The sequence below is a fragment of the Puma concolor genome, chromosome D4, assembly GCF_028749965.1.
Source record: "Puma concolor isolate L17-30 chromosome D4, mPumCon1.1.hap2, whole genome shotgun sequence".
Lineage (NCBI taxonomy): Eukaryota > Metazoa > Chordata > Mammalia > Carnivora > Felidae > Puma > Puma concolor.
The window spans coordinates 33,146,518-33,167,156 of NC_141679.1; the positions used below are offsets into that span (position 1 = coordinate 33,146,518).

At 37.9% G+C, this 20,639-nt stretch overlaps 1 protein-coding gene across 21 annotated transcripts in view; it reads left to right on the plus strand.

Annotated features, from left to right (window-relative positions):
• KDM4C (lysine demethylase 4C) overlaps positions 1 to 20,639 on the plus strand; it is a 440,224-nt gene that overhangs the window by 307,847 nt on the left and 111,738 nt on the right. The window lies entirely within an intron of this gene.

The window sequence follows — 20,639 nt, forward strand, 5'->3', positions numbered from 1 at the left end:
TCACTTATGAATAGATACAAGTCATTTAATTTGCCAGACTCTCTGGCTGATTATCTTCTGATTGGTTTAGGAACATTCATAGAAATCTTCCTACTGGTTCTCTTTGTTAAGAATGTTTTTCATTGCAAAGATTTAGCCTTTAATTCCTCAACATTGAAGTAATGTTGGAGTTCTGTTCAAGTGTGAGCCAAGAGAGCATTAGTGTAGGCCCTTAAATTTCATATTTAATGATGATTTTTTCTTATTTTATATTGCATGATTTAGAAAATACTGGAGTGTGTTTTACACATGGATTTAATTCCCTAGAATTTCTTCAGTACTTGTTATTTTTGACTTGAGGTCTTTCCACTATAGAATATTTTGGGTACAGTAGCTGTAACTTTTTACCCAACTATTAACTTGTTACTAAGTCTCTTGCCCTTCAGGGAGCTGGGCATATTGTCTCTGGACCTCTGTCATGAGCACTTCGATTTTAGTCTACAGTTTTTCATTCTCAGAGAAGAGAAAGTATATATTGTTATGTTCCATTGAAGCTGCATCAAGAATTTTGCATCACTAGAAAATATGTGGTGACCTGATGATTGTCATTGGCAGGTGTAAGTGGTAGGACCAGGATGTTCAGGATGTGGTAATGGAAATTTTCTGGATGAAATTGAAATAATGGGTCATTTAAATGGCCCTTTAAAGCTCACAGTGATATAAGAAGAGAGTAAAGGGGCGCCTGGGTGGCGCAGTCGGTTAAGCGTCCGACTTCAGCCAGGTCACGATCTCGCGGTCCGTGAGTTCGAGCCCCGCGTCGGGCTCTGGGCTGATGGCTCAGAGCCTGGAGCCTGTTTCCGATTCTGTGTCTCCCTCTCTCTCTGCCCCTCCCCCGTTCATGCTCTGTCTCTCTCTGTCCCAAAAATAAATAAAAAACGTTGAAAAAAAAATTTTAAAGAAGAGAGTAAAAAGTTCTTCAGCTCATGGACTTCCCATAGGAAAGTTTGAAATCATATATCTTGGTCAACAGTTGAAACACACACACACACACACACACACACACACACACACACCCCCCAATGAGAAACAGTTTGCCGGAATTAGGACTATGAGGCAGGATATTTAAATAATGTTGAGTTTATCACATGTTGAAGAATTCAATGTTTATTAGGACAAATATTAACAAAAGTCTTGTATTTTAATTTTTTTCTAACTTACAAGTGTTACATATTTGCGAAAATTCCAACACGGCATTTAACAATCATCTTTGGTTCTCTATCCTGAAAGATGACTTCTGTTACCAGTTACCCCTCATTGTTAACCCTCAGAATGAGTGGTCACTACTCTTGATGTGTTCCCTTAAGGAACTATATCCTGGCGAATCTAGTCCATGAATGCTTCCTTAATGATTTATTGTTCCTCACACCAGTCCCAAAGGGGTTTTAAGGGAACAGCAGGAAAGGACAACATGGGATCACTTCAGTGCTATTCAGGAAGTTATATTTAGAAATTTGACATCTGAGGGGCGCCTGGGTGGCGCAGTCGGTTAAGCGTCCGACTTCAGCCAGGTCACGTTCTCACGCTCCATGAGTTCGAGCCCCGTGTCAGGCTCTGGGCTGATGGCTCGAGCCTGGAGCCTGTTTCCGATTCTGTGTCTCCCTCTCTCTCTGCCCCTCCCCCGTTCATGCTCTGTGTCTCTCTGTCCCAAAAATAATAAACGTTAAAAAAAAAAAATAGAAATTTGACATCTGAAATGGCAAAGCTTACTGTTTTCTTCTCAGTGGTATGCTTCACCTTGATTGTGTATATCACATATTCCTTATAGAATGTTTTACATCCTTAAACAATTGGTATCTTGAAAAGAGTATGTTTTGACTGAATTTAAGATCACCTAAAGTCTACTTCTGATGTCAAGGTAGAGCTGTTTATTGACATGTTTGGCTAAAAATGGCAGGCTTTTTTTCTATTTTCAATATGCATGGAGAGTTTCTTGGAGTGGTATTTATAAAAGTACTCACAGTGGTTAAGTGGGGAAATACAAGGAAGAACTTCATTTTGGGGAAAAGATCACTCAAAATGAAGTTATAGTTTGAAAGTGGGCAACAGCCAAAAGTCTGGATGACTTTTTTGTAAGAATCCTCAAGAAAGCAGCATTACTGTGGTGAATCTCCCATCACAGTGTCTGTGCACTAGTCTTTCTCACTTGGTGATCAGACTCAGCTAGGCTGGCTTGAAAAGCAAAATTCACAAATGATCACCTGTGTGTGGTGTGGGATGCACCTTTCCAGGGAATGAAATGCTGTGCCCTATAGGTATAGTCAAGGGTATGCTTTCCCAATATTAATTAGTATCCTTTTAAAGTTAAGTAATCTATTGGTACATGCCAACATTAGATGTCAGTATTAATTTATTTCACCAAACAATTATTACCTTACCTTGCCAGATACCTAGTGTATATTTTTTTAATTTTTTTTAACGTTTATTTATTTTTGAGACAGAGAGAGACAGAGCATGAATGGGGAGGGTCAGAGAGAGGGAGACACAGAATCCGAAACAGGCTCCAGGCTCTGAGCCATCAGCACAGAGCCTGACACGGGGCTTGAACTCACGAACCGCGAGATCATGACCTGAGCCGAAGTCGGCCGCTTAACTGATGGAGCCACCCAGGCGCCCCCCTAGTGTATATTTTTAAATGAGGCATTGTTCCTGTATTTTGGCATCTTACAGTTCAGATGGGCTTTCTCAACTTTGGCCCTGTTGATGTTTTACACAGGATAATTTTTTGTTCTGGGTGACTGTCATGTGCTTCGTGGATTGCAGCAACCCTGACCAAACAGACCAAACCCTCCCAGATATATTCTGGGAGGCAGTATCATTCCCATTGAGAACCAACCCACTGGTCTATAGGGAAGATATACACATAAAGATAAAATTTTAATTTTTGTCATTTTCAGGCAGAGAATATCTTGGTTGAAAGAAGTTGGAGACTGAGGAATAGAAATTCTTAATTGTTTTCTAAAACAATTCTAGAGAACTTTTTTTGGCAAATTGTTTGAATTTATTTGTCAATAATGAAATTTGGCATATATATGTATGTTTACTACTGTATAATTATTACATAATCTAAGTGTTTTAACATTACTTGTTCTTATAAAAATTGAACACCCTTGAATACTAATCAGGTGATGTGTATGTGTGTGTGCATGTACACACACACACAGTAATTTTGAGTATTTACGGAATAAAGAAAGGCAGGAAATTGTTACTATTTCTGGTTCTGGCTTAAAATTATCATGGCTGGAGACAATACCAAACGTCTTCTGCCTTTTTATGGCCTCTCCTTTAAAAGTTGTGGTGGGAAATTTATGCACAACTTTGTGTAAGCTGCTCCAAAGCAAGCATTGATTTCCTGATTAACATCACAGACACACAGATGATTAAGTCCAAGTAACTAGGAGTACTTTGGAGAGCCTGTGGAATTGGAACATCCATTCGGCACTTGCCCTGTTGTCTGAGAGTTCTGATGATGGAACTTCTGGTCAGTTGAGGATTGAAAACTGAAGTGACCTATTGTAGGAAGGACAAATTGCTCATCCATGAAGCAGCTGCAGCAAGTGGGGGGGGGGGGGGGGCTCTGAGCCTCTCCCCAGTGCCCACTAGGTGGTGCTGCTGTACAAGGTTTTCATCACATTGCCCTTAAATCACCTCCCTTAGCAAGTGCCTAATTGGAGTCCTGCCCACGTTTGTAGAGGTGTGTGTGTGTGTGTGTGTGTGTGTGTGTGTGTGTGTGTGTGTGAGAGAGAGAGAGAGAGAGATAGAGAGAGAGAGAGAGAGGGAGAGACAGACAGAGAAAGACACAGAGAGAGGGATGGCAGCAGGTTAGCGAAAGTGCTACTGGCTGTGCATTCAAAATGCTGAATTCCAGAGGGCAGGGTTTTAGTTCAGTTTTCATTTAGCCATAAGAAAAGAGCAGCTTTCCCTTGGGGCAAGTTAGTGTTTTTCTGTATAAGTAATAAGCAATGCGATTAACAGCTAGTAACTGCAAGAGGCTTAAGGAGCAGCTGCTGGCAAACAAAAGTTTAAAATGTCTTCTGAAGTATGAAAGCTGTATCTTTAAAAAATGATCATTACTATTAGTTTTTCTAGAACATGGAATAGTGGAATTTTTGCAGAGGTATTTGAATGTTTTGGTAATATTGTTGTTAGCCTTTTATTTATTCATTGGTTCAACTTGCAGCTTTTGAAATAGCTCTCTGTACAATTTTTTGTATAGGAAGTACCCCTCCCACCCCCCGTAGAGGGTATAAGAAAGGATTTGTTTACTTTAGCAGATTTTCCCTCTTATTTACAATGACCATTTTCATAAAAGAGACAGCAAATGGAAAACAACTTTTCCAGTGCTCATCAGTGGATTATGTTGATCCTAAAATGGTGTGTGCTTATACGAAGAACGTTTATCTCATCCAGCCACCTTGTTTGGTAATGTCACAGGTGTGGCCTCTGCTCATCAGATAATTAAATGGACAATAATGATGATGCTAGAGTTATTTTCAAGACAATGTATTTTATTTTATGTGGTTGATAATTTTAAATACTTTAATAAAAGTATTTTTTAAACTAAACAAGATTTTTGTGCAAAAATTTATTTGGCATATAGTGGTCTTTATCTAGATAGTTTTTTCTTTCCTTTCTTTCTTTAATAACATTTAGTTTTTGTGTAGAGTAATTATCTCAAGGGTTATGAAAGTAATTGCTGCCTTATCTAAAAAAACAATGCCACAGGTTGCTCTCTAAAAGCACCAGGTTATCAAGCAGAGCCATCCTTTAATAGGAAAGAAATGGCTGAAAGTGACCTGAATAGGCTATAGCAAAGTTATGTCCAAAGAGAGAACCATTTATTCTCTGTCAGCCTGAGCACTCTTCTGATTATTAATGCACATTCTAGATTACTTCGTATTTTTCTAACCTCATTTTGAATGATTTCCTTTGCCTCTGCATGACTTTTCAACATGGGAAAAGTTATTCTTTCGGTAAGCCCTGTCACAAACCCCTTCTTGTGTTTTCCAATACCTTCTCCACTCTCCAGTGAACATCAGAGCATGGCACCTTGTAGGACAAATAATGAGGAAGATCCTGAGTACATTCCTACTCCCTACCTGAATGGCGTGCTCAGGGACAGCCAGTCTAGGGGTTTCTTTGAAGTCACAGATGACAGGTATGCCTGAAGACAAAAAGAAAACAATTGACCTCAGAATCTACTTAATCATTTCCTTTTCTTAATTCCTTCAGCTTTGTTTTATATATTAATATGATTGCTTGGCCATGGTCATAATTGAATCTCTCAGAGAGGAACAAAATTGTGCAAAGATGGAAATACAAGAAAAGGAAATAGAGATAAAACACATATGAAGTTGGAATTCCTTTTTTTTTTTAATTTTTACAATCAAAAAAATATATAGGTAAAAATTATCAGGAAGAAGAATTAAGGACAGAAATTTAGAGAGGTAAAACAATATATTCTTTATATAGTGGAATCACACAAAAGACAGCAGTATTGTCTGCTGAAATAATCTTCAGTATCATTATTGTCTTTTGGAAGCAGATCACCAAAAAATCTTTAAATCTGATTATAAAATTTAAGGGAAGAACATTTTAAGAACCTAACAAAAGGAGTAAAACAGCATGAAGTTCTGGTATTTGTTACATACTTACCATGAATGTCTGTTGCATACATCGATCACTTGAAGATTAAATGAATTAAAGATCTGTGGAATTGGTATAAATAAAACAGCAAGTAGGATTTGTAGATTCTAAGAAATCTTGGAAATTTGCAGAAGACCTTAAATGCAGCCATTAGTTAAATTTTTTTTTTTTTCCTATAGGGAGAAAAGTTCTCAAATAGAAATGTAAGAATATTTATGGGACACATGGGTTGACTCAGTCAGTTAAGTGTCTGACTTCAGCTCGGGTCATGATCTCATGGTTTGTGGGTTCCAGCCCCCGCATCAGGCTCTGTGCTGACAGCTCAGAGCCTGGAGCCTACTTCAAATTCCGTGTCTCCCTCTCTCTCTGCCCCTCCCCTGCTCACGCTCTGTCTGTCTCTCTCAACAATAAATAAACATTAAAAAATTTTAATTTTTTTTTTTAATTTTTTTTTTCAACGTTTATTTATTTTTGGGACAGAGAGAGACAGAGCATGAACGGGGGAGGGGCAGAGAGAGAGGGAGACACAGAATCGGAAACAAGCTCCAGACTCTGAGCCATCAGCCCAGAGCCTGACGCGGGGCTCGAACTCCCGGACCGCGAGATCGTGACCTGGCTGAAGTCGGACGCTTAACCGACTGCGCCACCCAGGCGCCCCAAAAAATTTTAATATTAAATGCATGTATCAAAGCAAATGATGTTTATGTTGATTGCCATCATTGCATAAGAACTTTCGCTGTTCTTTTACCACACATCTGTTCTTACAGCGGCATAGCACAGGGCCTTTGGCTTCTGTGCATGTGTGTGTGTGTGTGTGTGGACATTCCTAAGGTTTTTACATTTGAAATAATATTTTTGCAACCAAATAAAGGGAGAAATGAATTTTGGAATAGCTAAAGTTGCTCCCAGGCCTTCAGTGACCTCCGATGTGTATTTGACAAGTGAACTGAGCACAGGCACAAGTGTTCTCTGAGTGAAGAACATTATTTTGAAAAGGAATTTACACTGCGATGATGACTGAGCTACAAGCCTTTCAGTATCTGGCTGAGACCAACTATTCTGCTTAGAAGCCTCTATACACTTTAAAATTTGTACCTGAAGGCAAATAATAGTGAACTTGAAAGGCAGAGATTATAGTTTTGAAAGGTACATCAATTCTGAAAATAGAGTGGTTTCACTGTGGTGTTCCATCTGAAGAGTTGAATCAAGGGAAAAAAAAAAATACATCCAGGCTTCCTATTTCTTAGAATAAAGCACTTGTTCTCTTGCTAACTGACTTGTGTTATCAGATGTATTGCATACTAAAAATAGAATTACTGAGAGAGTTGAGGTCTGCCTCATGTGCTGGAAGATCACCCTAAGTCCTGTTTAGTTAATGTTATAGCAGTGTTAGAGATCAGCTTTGCTTCCTTTCTAGAGGAATCACGGTTGTATTTGACAGAGCCTCTGTTAATGCATTTTGGAAAATGTAAAGACATATTGATTATTTTTCATCACTTTGAAGGAAAAAAACAGCATTATAAAGGTAATCAAAAAGTGTCATTGTGTTCCACATTAACTTATGTACTGTTTTATTCACATATTCAGTTGTTTTCAAAGACAAAGAGGAATTCTAAGCGAATAATAAACATTGACCGTGACCAGAGACTTTATTGTTTAAATGCAGTTGAGGAAAAATTTGCTTTTAATAAAGTGAACTCCTGAAGGAAGAATAAGTTATACTACTAATGACTTAATTGTGGTGTGATGTGTAGGATCCTATGATTTAATAAATTCAGTATGAAATTTACAATATCATTAAGACCATTCTTCAGGATTTCAACAAACACTGTATCCTCAACTTTGTAAGATTTTAAAATAAGTTTAGTGTAAAAAAAGGTACATTAGTAGCTGTATAGTACTTAACTGTCACAATGATTTGCTACAGGGACTAGATCCTATTGCAAGCTGTCAAATTTGTATATTGCTGTAATACCAAACCATAAAATCTTTTGAGTAAAATGGAAAATGTCAGATAGGCATGACTACAACTAATATACTTTCTGAAGGCTGTAGACATCTATAGGAGAAGATGTGTAAATGCATGAAATGTTATCTTGTTACTATGGATTTTTCTTTATCTGCTGAAAGAAAACTCCGAGGAAAGGAAATTGATTGGAATCTTTAAATTTTTACTTTTGAACTCATTTTTCCTGGGGACTAATTTTTGCAACATTATTAGATAGATAAGTAGAACTTCAGATGATTCATGATTAAAAAATATTGTAAGAGAGTAATCTTATTTTTTAGCGTGCATTTCTGAATTGTTCAATTTTTTTGTGATCTTATCTGTGTGAATAGTGATTACTGATGGATCTTTTAATTGAGTTAGTGAGCTGGGGTCGGGGTTCCAGAGATGGGGTCCCCCCCTTCACTCCAGCATTGACTGGGCCAATGCCAACAAACACATGCCAAACCAAGGCAGCTGCTAGATGGCTCTAAACTATAGGGTTTTCCTTGGCTAACAGTGATTGACAGCAGAGAGGTTATAGTTTTGGAAAGGTATAGTCATTATTGTGAAACAGTGGATTCATTATTATTTGTTTTTCTAATATTTTAGCATAAATTAGGTTGTTTATTCTCTCAGAAGGGTGTTTGTAGAATCTACAAAAATAGGTTGTGAGATGTTTTTGTATAGAGGGTGAATTTTTCCATAACTTGTAATTAATTTAACATATCACTGTGGTATATTTTAGGCATGTTCTTTTATTTTTTTTATTTTTTTTGGTATGGAACATATTTATTTATTTATTTTTTCAATATATGAAGTTTATTGTCAAATTGGTTTCCATACAACACCCAGTGCTCATCCCAAAAGGTGCCCTCCTCAATACCCATCACCCACCCTCCCCTTCCTCCCACCCCCCATCAACCTCAGTTTGTTCTCAGTTTTTAAGAGTCTCTTATGCTTTGGCTCTCTCCCACTCTAACCTCTTTCTTTTTTTCCCTTCTCCTCCCCCATGGGTTTCTGTTAAGTTTCTCAGGATCCATATAAGAGTGAAACCATATGGTATCTGTCTTTCTCTGTATGGCTTATTTCACTTAGCATCACACTCTCCAATTCCATCCATGTTGCTACAAAGGGCCATGTTTCATTCTTTCTCATTGCCACGTAGTACTCCATTGTGTATATAAGCCACAATTTCTTTATCCATTCATCAGTTGATGGACATTTAAGCTCTTTCCATAATTTGGCTATTGTTGAGAGTGCTGCTATAAACATTGGGGTACAAGTGCCCCTATAGGCCCCTATAATTTAGTGATGTCATTTTCTAACATGAGTTCATAAATACAGGTACCAGCACTGTTTTAGCCAGCCACAGTTTGGACTTCCTGATTGAAATATGAAAAGGCCTTTACATTCATCTGTTACTGTTTGGATCATGTAATTGTACGTCTCTGTTACATTGAGATTAGGCTGTTTGTATCCAGTGTCCTCCACTTAAGCAAGCTTGCCATGCAGATTGACCTCTCTTAAACTCATCTGTAAACTGGGGTGGTTGTGAGGATGAAGTAAGAAAGTGAAGGGCCTGGAATATAGTCTCTGTGAGCTGCCATTTGGCCAATCAGGAACAGAGCGGATAAATGTTTCTAAGGAGGGAGTAGGTTCCTGGCTCTCTTTTGTATGTTTGTTTATTTATCTGTTCAATAATTATTTCTTTAAGACTTGCTTTGTGGTTAGGTGATAGATTTTATTTCATTTCTACAAATATTACAGAATAATGGAAGTAATTGAACATTAGACAAACATTAGACAAGCAAAGCAGTATGAAAAGATCTTTTGTAGTAGAAATCTGGACTGCAGTGAAGGACCTTACTATATTTGGAGTATCAGGGTTGGCAATCCAGAGGTGGAGAAAAGCTTCCTGGAAGAAGCAATGCCTTAATCTGAGACCTGAAAGATGAGAAGAGCTAGCTGGAAGAGGGGTCAGTATGCTTAGTAGCCTGGAAGTGGGGGGAATTGTAAGGTCTAGGAAGTGAAATTTCAGTAGAGCTGGAGCATGGAGTATAAAGAGGGAGATTGGAGTCTTGAGGAGAGAAAGCCTCAGATGATCTGGAACTGTGCGGTCCAACATGATAGCCACCGGCCACTTATGGCTGTTGAACCCCTGGAATGTGGTTAGTGTTACTAAAGAATTGAACTTTAAAATTTTTGTTTTTTGGGGGCACCTGGGTGGCTCAGTAGGTTGAGCATTCAACTCTTGATTTTGGTTCAGGTCATGATCCCAGGATCATAGGATCGAGCTCCGCATCAGGCTCCGTGCTTGGTATGGAGCCTACTTGGGATTCTCTCTCTCCTTCCCTCCTCCTGCCCTTCTCTCTTTCTCTCTCTCTCAAATAAAATTAAAAAAAAAATTGTATTTATTCTCATTCACATGGACACACCTCCCATTGCATTCCACTGACCCTCCACAAGTTTAGGCCCAACCACAGATATGGAGCACCAGCATGCAGGGGCTGGTAATGTCTAGCCTTAAAATATGCCTCTGTTGTACAGTGCCCAACAACAGTTCTGCCTCTCTAAATGAACCCTGACTAAGACACGTCCTAAGACAGTTAATTTCCACTCCTGCTATGTAACCTGAAGCAGGTGGGCAGTGGGCTAATGTTGGCAGGAACTATATTTTCACACTCCCCTTTTATTTTAAATTTTATTTAATTTTAAATAAGCTAAACTTAAAAACCGATGCAGCATAAACACATGAAAGACAATTGTGGTTTTGGTAGGTATACATTTCAAACACCCTTGAAAACTTAATATCATAGTTGAGATGTGCTGTAAGTGCAAATAAGTACACAGCATATTTAAAAGACAGTATGAAAAAAAAGAATGTGAAATGTCTCATTAATTTTTATATTGGCTACATGTCAAAATGATAATATTTTACATTTGTTGACTTAAATAAGATATATTAAAATTAATTTCACCTGATTTATTTTTTATTGTAAAATATACTTAACATAAAATTTTCAATTTAATCATTTTTAGGTGTATATTTCTGTAGCATTAAATGTATTTACATCTCATGCCCCTGTATCTTCAGAACTTTTTCATCTTTCTAAATTAAGCTTACTCATTGAACAAATAATTCTCCATTCTCTCCACCCTCACCCACTTTTTAATGTTGCTCCTGAAATATTAAAAATTGTAGTATGGCTTCTATTGTATTTCTGTGGACATTGCTATTCTAGAAGACTTTGTACTTTATTATAAACACACTGGAGAACCCTTAATTACTGTTAAGTGGAGTAGCATGGTCATGTTTGTATTTCAACTATTTTTTTTAAGTTTATTTATTTATTTTGAGATAGACAGAGTCAGTGCAAGTGGGGGAGGGGCAGAGAGAAAGAGAGAGAATCCCAAGCAGGCTCTGTTCTGGCAGCGCAGAGACCAATGTGGGGCTCTGACTCACAAACCGTGAGATCATGACCTGAGCCAAAACCAAGAGTCAGATGCTTAACTGACTGAGCCACCCAAGAGCCCCTGAGCACAGGGCTCCACCACTGGAAGGAACATAAGGTTCGGGTGAAGTACATTTTGCACATACTTAATCTGAGGTCCTTATAGTTCATCTCCTGTTGCTCAGGAGAGAGATGTCCCAGAATCCTCCTTGTTGTGGGTATGTAGCTATTTAACAGCTTGCTCCTAGATTGTTAGGGCTAGAGGCATGTGATGGTCAATGACTATTACTGGTCAGTAATTCAGAGGTGGTGAACAACTGGGCTTTCTCTGGATGTGCGTTTGGTTCATGATAGTAGTGTATCTGCCATTCCAAACTCTTATTTGAAGTGTAATAGTAACCACAGTGTCAGCCCTGTAAGTTTCATTTAAGTTTTTCTTTTTTTTTAATTTTTTTTTTTTCAACGTTTATTTATTTTTGGGACAGAGAGAGACAGAGCATGAACGGGGGAGGGGCAGAGAGAGAGGGAGACACAGAATTGGAAACAGGCTCCAGGCTCTGAGCCATCAGCCCAGAGCCCGACGCGGGGCTCGAACTCACGGACCGCGAGATCGTGACCTGGCTGAAGTCGGACGCTTAACCGACTGCGCCACCCAGGTGCCCCTCATTTAAGTTTTTCTTAAAGCAAAGTTGAAAATGAAAACGAAATCTATGGAAGTGAAATAGTTTGGTTCATAAGAAGACAAGCAAGAAAGAATGTCTCATGTTCTCCTGAAAGATAAATGTGTCCTGCAACCAATAAAAACACAGTATACTCTGGTATGTTGTTGCCAAGATGGGTGGCCACAGTATGAAAAAGGATTTGTTGTAAGAGTCACACGGAATTCACAAATCCATGAAAAGGTATTCATTTCAGGATTGTTTTTAGTTGTAATTTTAGCCTAATTTTAGTTCAAAATCATCTTTTTACTAACAGTTTTGGAGATAAAACTGACTTTAGGGTAAAATTTTAAATCGTGAATTTTTTCCATTCAGAATATAAAATACATTCCATCTTTCTTTGGTAACAAAATATTTTAGTTTATTTTTTTTTTTAATTTTTTTTTTCAACGTTTATTTATTTTTGGGACAGAGAGAGACAGAGCATGAACGGGGGAGGGTCAGAGAGAGAGGGAGACACAGAATCGGAAACAGGCTCCAGGCTCCGAGCCATCAGCCCAGAGCCTGACGCGGGGCTCGAACTCACGGACCGCGAGATCGTGACCTGGCTGAAGTCGGACGCTTAACTGACTGCGCCACCCAGGCGCCCCCAAAATATTTTACTTTAAATGGAAAAATAGTCAAATAAATTGACCACTTTTCTTTACAGGAATAGTACTTAAGGTTAATTAACACTTAACCATTTTTCCCTTAGAGTCATCTGTTGCTCCTAATTGATTTAAAATTCATTGATTTTAAAACACTTATTCTCTATAGACAAAGCAAAAAAATATGGTAAAATCTTTTCACTAAACAGATATTTTTCAGTAAAAAGAATTGTGAGATTCTGGCAAAAGTATAATTTTCATAGACTAATGAGCTATCTGACCAGAGCCAACTGAGCTTCATGTGTTTTTTTACAGTGATAAATTGACCATGTCAAAATATGCAATCTAGTCTGGTGAAATATTTTACTATGAAAGTTTAATTCTCATTTTTTATTTATGAAAGCAGGGGAGTGTCATACTAGCTGATAATATGCTGGCCATTTGGTATGATTTATTTCAATGAGTGTCACTTGTTGATGTGTTTAGTGATTGTTGACCTATATTTAATTCTAAAACTCTAAGTGGTATGAAATGTAATAAATCAGCTGCTGTAGTTAAAAACAAAACAAAACAAAAAACAAATCATGATCCACAGATCTATTCAGTTGTCTTTTCTTAGTTTTAATGATGTCACAGCTTTATATTTGACAGCTGTTGATTTGGGGACAATGGAAGATTAACAGATTTCTTTACAATTGTGGGAATTTGCTTAGAATAATTTCTACTACAAAGCATATCTTTAAAATGTAATAAAATCATCTTTTATTACATGATTTTGGAATTCCAGCTTGTCATTTTCAAGGTTTTGAGGAAAATTATGGAATAAAGAGCATTTCTTTCATTCATTTATCAATCTTTTATTCAGTAAATACTTATGGAGCTGATCTTAGCATTTGTTGCTTGATGACCAGGTGCACAAGATGGATAGGGTCACTCCTCTTTTTGGGTTTCCATTCTGGAAAAATTTAGATGTAGAACTTCTAAGGATGTGATTTCTTCTTTGGGTCATTTTGGAAGGCAGAAGGAAGGGCTGGAGTAGAATGTTCATCTAAGGCATTTATTTACAGAGAGATTGAAATATGTACATCTGTTTCCTAACGTTTCCTAACAGGTATTTTTCTCACGTAGATAATTTCTTACAAATAGATAAAGTTTTTAAAAATGTACTGGGGAGTCTCGGGAGCTCAGTTGGTGGTCTGACTCTTAATATTGGCGCAGGTCATGATCTCACCATCTTGAGATTGAGCCCCGTGTTGGGCTCCACACTGAGTGTGGAACTTGCTTGGGATCCTCTCTCTCCCTTTCTCTCTGCCCTTCCCTTGCTCATGCTGTCTCTCAAATAAATAAACTTTAAAAATGTACATCTTTCAGATATGAAATTAGTTTGAGATCATTTTAGAAATAATAAACATCTTTGAAAGCATGATTTTAAGGGGCACCTGGGTGGCTCAATTGGTTAAGTGTCCGACTTTTGATTTTGGCTCAGGTCATGATTCCACAGTTGGTGAGATCAAGCCCTGCACTGACAGCATGGAGCCTGCTTGGGATTCTCTGTCACTCCTTCTCTCTCTGCCCTTCACCTGTGCTCACTCTCCCTCTCCCTGTCCTCAAAATAAATAAATAAACATTCTTAAACAATTTAAAAAACCTGGGGCACCTGGGTGGCTCAGTCGGTTAAGCGGCTGACTTCAGGTCAGGTCATGATCTCACAGTTTGTGAGTTCAAGCCCCACATCGGACTCTGTACTGAAAGCTCGGAGCCTAGAGCCAGCTTCTGATTCTGTGTCTCCCCCTCTGTCTCTTCCCCTTCACCACTCATGCTCTCTCTCTCTCTCAAAAATAAATATTAAAAAAAATCTTTTTAATTAAAAAAACCATAATTTTTTTTTTTTTTTTTAAGGTTTATTCATTTTTCAGAGACAGACAGACGGAGCATGAGTGGGGGAGGGGCAGAGAGGAAGGGAGACAAAGAATCTGAAACAGGCTCCAGGTTCTGAGCTGTCAGCACAGAGCCTGATGCGGGGCGAATTCACGGATGGCGAGATCATGACCTGAGCTGAAGTCGGACGCTTAACCGACTGAACCACCCAGGCACCCCAAAAAACCATAATTTTAAAATAGTGGTATACTGTTACCATAAAATTTTAAATTAGTCATAGCTTACAACAAAATTAAATATGAATAAAAACATTCATAATGATGAAAAGTTATTTATAATATGTACTGTTTCAAATACCACAGTGTCTCAGAGTTGTTGTTTAAACAATTGAAGAGCATTGGGTGTTGTATGGAAACCAATTTGACAATAAGTTTCATATTTAAAAAAAATAAATAAAGAAGAGTTACGTTACTTCACTTATACTGCACAGTAAAAGGCATAAACTCAGTACTGCTGTAGGAATTTGCTTTAAAATTTCTCTAGGAAGAGGCCATTCAGAGATAACTATCCTTTGGTATTACCCCTTTCTTATGTTTCTCAAAGCAATTTGTAAATATTTTTCAAATAATAATTTTAGTTGGCAGATCAACTTAGAACTAAGAAAGAGATTAATAGCCCAAATGTTTTTAGAAACAACAAAAAAAATTTTAAATACTTCTAATTCTTAAGTCCTGTTTCTCTAAAAATCCTTTTTCATAATGTGAAAATAAAGAAGTCAACAACACGAGAATCACTCCTTTTCCTGGCAGGCCCAGCAGTTAATATATGTGCATTTTCAGGCTTCTCAATTTGACAGGGGCAATCACCATTTAATTTCAAAATTCCATTAATCTTAGTGATAGCCTTAGAACTATTGAGTCTTCTTTTCCTGTCTGTGACAGCATTACTGTGTCTCTGCTCTTTGCCACATGCTGATTTGGGGATCCCTGCCCAACACCTATGGCATATAACACCACTGCCATGTACATTCTGCATAGATAAGGCATGACAGCCTTGTAACCTCAGCTTGCTGTGCATGCAGAGGGGGACAGCCCACCTGCACTGGGGAAAGCAAACAAGCAAGTGTGATGTGTTCATCCTTAATCGCATTCTGTTTCTCCCAGAGACGTTTCAAGAAAATGATAGGCCACGCTCAGAGTTCAGGTTATCAGCCTGAGACACACGAGGTGCAGGGTATCTCCATAGCCAATAAGGCTAAACTGTACTGTTGAACTTTGACCTGTTTATTTAATGTTAGAATTTTAATATACAGATCATGTACAGCTCTTGGTCCTTTAACTTTTAGTTTAAAAGACTTACTGTTTTAGTTATAAAAGTAATGTGTGTTTCTCTTCAAAGATTAAAAAAACCAACTAAGTGTATAAAATACACAAATAAAGTAATCTCCAGCTCCATGGCACTCCACAGAAGTGATCATGTTTCATATTGATTCTTAGCTTCTTTCTATAGAAAAAACAGCTTGGAAGGATACAGCATTTTACCATCTTGTGTTATAATTGAGTATGTGTCAGTAGCCTATTATATATATGATAGTCAAACACATGTATGTAAACCTGTTTTATAAAAATGTCAATATTAAAGATAGTTGTGTTGTTCCTTTGGTCTGTGAACCCAGCAGTACTCCTAATATTTCACATGCCTTTGCTTATCTCACCCATTTTGAAATCTTTCAGTCTGCAGGTTTGAATTTTGTTTTTTTTAATAGAATTTGATTATCTGAATTGCACTAAAGGTAGTGCTGACTGGTTCTTGTGTGACTTGGAACACATTTTTCTCATACATAAAACAAAAATGATTAAGTACCAGTACAGTTCACAAATGTTTAACTTTTTAAAAGAAACTTTTGATTTGTAAATGGTTACAGATTCCTAAGAAGTTGTGAAGTTAGTATGCTCTTCTGTGCTCTTCTCCCAGTGCCCTCCTCTGGTTACCTCTTACCTACATATAGTACAGTATCAAAATCAGGAAATTGATATGTATGTAGAGTTCTATGTAGTTTTATCATGTTTATTGCTATAATTTTATTACAAGGAAATGTAGTTTCTTGGAAATGGTTAAAAGGAAGGTCAAACAAAAATAGTAGCAATGTATTATGGCTTATAGCATATGTAAAAGTAAAAATAACTCTTGACACTTGGCATAAAGCCCTGTAAAATTGTGCAAAAATTTGATCTTACACTTCACCAGAGGACAAATATGGATAGCACATAAGTGCATAACAAGTTGCTTAATATCTTTATCCATTAGGTAAAGCAAGTAAAACCACAATGGGATGCCACTACCTATCTGTGAAATAGTTAAAATCAATATAACTGACAATACCAACTGGTGATGGAACTCTGTTACATTGGAACTCTCTTATATTCTGATGGGAATGCAAAATGGTACAGCCATGCTGGGAAACAGTCTGGCATATTAAATTAAACATGCAATTTACCATGTTGCCCAGCAATCTCACTCCTAGGAATTTATCTAAAAGAAATTTTATGTTCACACAAAAACCTGTAAGTGACATTTTTTTGTGGCTTTATTCATCATCACCAAAATCTGGAAACAGCCTAATGGTTTCCAACTGGCTAATGAATTAACAAACTGTGGTGTATCCATACAGTGTAATACCATTCAGTACTAAGAAGAAAAAAACTGATACCATCAATGTAGATGAATCTTAAATGCAGCATGCTAGATGAAAGAAGCCTGACTGAAAGGCTCCATACTATATAATTCCATTTCTATTACATTGTGGCAAAACAAAACAAAACAAAACAAAGCTAACCCCCCTCCCCAAAACTATAAGGACAGAGACTGCACAGGGGTGGAGTGTTGACTACAGAAGGACCCAAGGGAATTTTTTTGTGCTGGTGGAACTGCTGTATATGTTAATTGTGGTGGGCGTTGCATGACTGAATTGTTTTACTGAAATTTATAGAAGTGTACACCTGAAAGGGTAAATTTTACTATAGTTAATTACACTGTAATTTTAAATTTTTTTTCACCCTTTCTTTATTTTTGGGACAGAGAGAGACAGAGCATGAACGGGGGAGGGTCAGAGAGAGAGGGAGACACAGAATCGGAAACAGGCTCCAGGCTCTGAGCCATCAGCCCAGAGCCTGACGCGGGGCTCGAACCCACAGACCGCGAGATCGTGACCCGGCTGAAGTCGGACGCCTAACCGACTGCGCCACCCAGGCGCCCCTACACTGTAATTTTAAAATTATGTGTAAAACTTTGCAAAGGCCCATGGTGGGTGTTGACACAATGTGACTTTTGCCCAGTGTTCTGAATGTCAAAGTGAAGAAATTCAATGAGGTGCAGTAAATGGTGGGAATAACTATTACTTTTTCAAGGTAGCCAAATGCCTTGTTATCTAATTAGTGTCATGCATGAATGGATGAACGAGATACCCGCTGTCCCTACCTACTATCCAGAGAAGCTATAGCCAAGAATAAAAATTATGTGTAAAACTTTAGTTTTAATATTACTAGATTGAAGGGGCACCTGGCTGGCTCAGATGGTAGAGCATGTGGCTCTTGATTTTGGGATTGTAAACTCAAGCCTTATGTTGGGTGTAGAGATTACTTAAAAAAATAAAATCTTAAAAAAAATATTATTAGACTGACTATGGAAATGACTAACAAAACTAATGATAACTCAGTGGCATAAGGAGAAAGAAAATGTGAAGGGAAAGAAAAATAGAGGAAATCAAAGAATGGAGGTGACAGCAGAAAAGGAAAGGTTTTGGGAAACTTAAGAGGCAATAAAGACCATGACTGCTCACATCCCACCCCAAACTCAGTGTTTTCTTTCCTTCTTGACAACATTTGACTTTTGTGGCTGGAATCTTCTGCTCATAAGGCTTTTCATGTAGATCTCTTTCCATTCAGAAAGTTCTGATCTCAGGTAGTTATTGCCATAGTTAAAATCCTACTGGGGCGCCTGGGTGGCGCAGTCGGTTAAGCGTCCGACTTCAGCCAGGTCACGATCTCGCGGTCCGTGAGTTCGAGCCCCGCGTCGGGCTCTGGGCTGATGGCTCAGAGCCTGGAGCCTGTTTCCTATTCTGTGTCTCCCTCTCTCTCTGCCCCTCCCCCGTTCATGCTCTGTCTCTCTCTGTCCCAAAAATAAATAAACGTTGAAAAAAAAAATTTAAAAAAAAAAAAAAATCCTACTGCCAAAATGATTCCTAAGAAGGGTGTTAATCTTAGCTTCTACTGCTTCATCAACATAATCATTATCTCATTGAAGAGTAAATGAAATATTTGTTATGTTGGCACATTGACTGGCACTGAGTAAGTTTCAATAATTAAACGTCATGAAGTGATGGTGTTGACTCTTATTTAATAGATGAGAAATCAGAGGTTTAATGTGGTTATATAGGTAATAATTGAAGAGCTGTGCTAAACCTGACCTCTTGACCCAAATCCCATGCTCTATGCTACTAGGCTATATTCATCATGAGTTAGGTAGCTCCTTGAACTTTTCAAAGGCTGAAAACAAGCACTGATGTGCAGAAGTTAATTGTGTCCAAAATCTTCCATGAAAATGATCATCTCAGTTCAGGTATACAAACTTTTTGTTTTATTTTGTTTTGTTGTCCATGTCAGAGGACATTAGCTGTGTCCAGTACTATAAAAAGATGTCTGTGTTATTTAAGTCCTTGGGAGAAATAGGTTGCAAGAGAGTTGGGGAAGTATTCTTAAATTAAGTTACAAAATATTCTCACATAGTGCCATTAGCCTTGCAGGGCCCGTCAAACTCCAGTTTGCTCTTGCCTGGTGTCAGATCTGTTGGAAAGCTTTGACAAACAGTTGGTATGTCAGAGACAGAAGCCTCAGAGAGGCGCATAGAGACACGTAAATCTATCATCTAAATAAACTCTACCAGTGGCAGGTGTCTCCGAATTCTAACTCACAGTTATGGGGGCACATGGGTTTTGTTAACCAGAAACAGCATTTTAACATTGACAGCTTTTAAAAAGACAGTTCTAGATAGGGATTTGCTATCTGAAAAACTGGAAACTAACCTTTCCCTCAAATGAAAATATTATACTGGGGTTCACTTTATAGGGAAGAGAAGGATGTCATCATTGGGTTTGATTTCCTAACGTCTGAATCTTTTAAGTATATAAGCAATTTTTATATAAGCTGTTCTTAGAACTTAACCAGAATGAAAACTTTGGTTATAGAAAGTTATGTACAATTAAAATTTACCACTTCGTTTTTACACTTGTGAAGGGCATATTATTTCCTTTATGTTGAAAAAAAATGCAGATGGTTTTGAAGCATTCCAGTTACTGTATTAAATTCAACACAAACATTTCACCTGTCTACCCTTTGCAATGTTTATTATTTGTGAATAACTCTAAAAGGCTAGATAGATCCTTGTATTTAGTAGTTTTGCTGAGTCTTTTGTGGCTGCTGTAAAAGGTATTAGCCAGTGACCCTAGCTGACCATTCAGCCTTGACATGCAGGCATAACCTTGTTGCTTCTGTACATCAAAATGTGTGTTTTACATGGGAAGGTATAATAGTATTCTACAGGTTTTCATGAATTTGAGGGTTTACAGAGGTCTCTGGACCTCTGACAATATCTTCTACCATATATAGTGAGTGGATGATTTCCATCCTTGAGAATGAAGGTCTCCTTTCTTTGTACTTGTGAGGCAATAAACAGAATCCCCTCTTTCTCAAGCAAAAGAAGGGATATGACACAATTTCCTCCCCAAGTGGACCCCAGTAGAAAATACGTCAGCTGTGATGGTGACATGGTATGCAGTGAGTGGACTGTCAGCAAAACAATTCTGTATTCGGATATTTTGCCAGTGCCCCCCAGAACAGATCCCAGAACTTAGTATCTCTTTGCATGTAGTAAATTAGTTGTGATTTCTTTCTGTTTAGCCAGAGTTTTTACATGCTTTTTTTTTTTTTTAAATTAACAAGCCTATATAGTCAATTTGATCTTACTTATCAGAAAGGGCAAAGGGCAAGCTAGCTGGTGGAGAGAAGAGAGACCCCTTCTCCTGGACATTTTATTTAGTTATTTTGAAAGATTTTTATTTGGAGGATAAATTAGATCGTCAGCACAATGATTTGTCTTGTTAGTATTCTTAAAATGAGTCAATCCTCGCTTATCCCCACTCATGGAAAGGAACACGAGGAGCAGAGCTTGTGGGAAAGAACTGACAGCGTGTGTGTGCCCTGCAGTGAGTGCTTTGCCCAGCCCTACCACGTGCATCACCCTTGTAGTTCTTGACAGTTCTGTATCCTCATTCTTT